The sequence below is a fragment of the Anthonomus grandis genome, chromosome 9 (assembly GCF_022605725.1).
Source record: "Anthonomus grandis grandis chromosome 9, icAntGran1.3, whole genome shotgun sequence".
In the NCBI taxonomy this organism is placed as follows: Eukaryota; Metazoa; Arthropoda; class Insecta; order Coleoptera; family Curculionidae; genus Anthonomus; species Anthonomus grandis.
The window spans coordinates 8,484,628-8,486,656 of record NC_065554.1 but is presented as its reverse complement, the minus strand read 5'-3'; positions in this window follow the sequence as shown (position 1 = coordinate 8,486,656).

Sequence of the window (2,029 nt, the reverse complement as noted above, 5' to 3'; positions counted from 1 at the left end):
ATTGACTAAAAAAATATAGAGTGAATTCGCCACTTTAGAGAAGGCACTGATGAGTCAGCCACACTGGGGACAAAGCTGAAGCTGCAGAGTGACAAAACGCAGTAGACGACAGAACTGGCAATACCACATCTAACCTCACTTTAGTTGTAACCTAGTTATTGACAAAACTAATCGAATACAGGGTTATTCTAATGACGTTATTCTATTTATGTCCCATAGTGAGTGATTTAGTGCGTGATAACACCCTCTTCGCAAAAGTAATTCAAAGCAAAAGTAATTTAAGTTTCAAATGCGATATATTTTTTTATATCGCATTTGAAACTTAGTATATTTGATTTGCCAACATTAAAAACAAGGCAGTTTGCATTACACCACCTTTTAATTTTCCTGAGGTCTTCCGAGATTATTTTTTCGAGAGTGTTTGAGTTTTTGTGATGCCATACGACAGATGTGTCATCCGCAAATAGAATAATTTCACCCAGGATATTTAAATGAACAAGATCGTTAATGTACATTAAAAATAACAGGGGGCCCAATACCGAACCTTGAGGTACGCTGCAATTAATTCCAGAAGGTGAAGACATTGAACCAGACACCAAAACAGATTGGCTTCGATGACTTATGTAAAACTTAAACCACGACAAAGCAGACCCTCTAAAACCATAACATTCCAGCTTTCGCAGCAAAATTTCGTATCGACGCAGTCCAGAGCCTTGGACAGATCACAAAATACTGCCGCTACAGCCTCACCTCCATTAAGCTCAGAGTATACCCTATCCAAAAAAGCAAAAATAGCGTCATGTGTACTTTTAGAGGATTGGAATCCATATTGCTTGGGTGTTATGAGCTTATATTTTGTGAAATATTTCCACATGCGCTTTATTACCACTTTCTCAATAACCTTCGAAAATGTAGGTAGTAGGGAAATTGGCCTGTAATTTGCAGGCTCACTTGTAGCTCCAACCTTGTATAGCGAAATAACAATCGACGATTCAAGACACTCGGAAAAATTGCCTGTCTCAAAATAACTGTTTATCGACGAGCACAATGAGATAAGTGTGCATCATGTGGTAGTTTCGTTAAGATTTCCGCCGTAATCTCGTCATTGCCGCATGATTTTTTATTTCATTGAGAGCCTCTAATAACTCCCTCGAGTCGACATTTTTAAAATGAAAAGAGTTCGGAACAGATATACCACACACAAGCTCCAAGGGATCTATATCCGACAAAATGTTACTAGCCATATCGCTAGGCATGTTACAATATAAATTATTTAAAGTATTCCCATCAACTTCGATCTCTTTTGCTTGTAGTGACTTACGATTATGTCGAAACTCATTTATGATACTCCAGCTCTCTTTTTGTAAGTTCTTCGATGTATGCAATCTAGTTTTGTAGTAACTTTGTTTTGCAAGTTTAATTAATTTTTTGTATAGATATCTAACCTTATTGCAGTATGCAACGAACCACTCGACTTTAAAAAACTTGCGCATATAATTAAGGCCTCGTAAATTTACTGCCGATTTTCCTAGATCCAATGAAAGTCAGAGTTTCATATTTTTCTTTTTACTTTTTATCCATCTTAGGGGAAACACATGCCTAAAGGTATCTACCAGAACTCTATGAAAAGCTGCAATAGGATCAGGAGATTGATTTACATTTTGGCACAAATTCTGAAATTCTTTAACCTTTTTTTATTGAAGATTCTTCCTTCCTACCGACACAGAGATTTTTTATGAGGAGACTTAAGAATAAAACTCTTAAACTGAATTACTGTTTGAATTACAAGATTTTTTAAATTAAATAGGCATTTTCAAAAATTACGTAGTATAAATAGTGAAAATAGCACCACAAATAAATTCCTTCGTCGCCTAATAAATACATTAGAAAGAATCATTAGTTTGCCGTCATGCCCTGAATGTGTACGGACCTTTATTTAAACACGACTGTTGCTAACGCAAGCTGTTGACATTTGGTGGATTGCCATCAGCTGTTAAATGTCAGCTTTGCCGTTTGACAGTTACTTGTA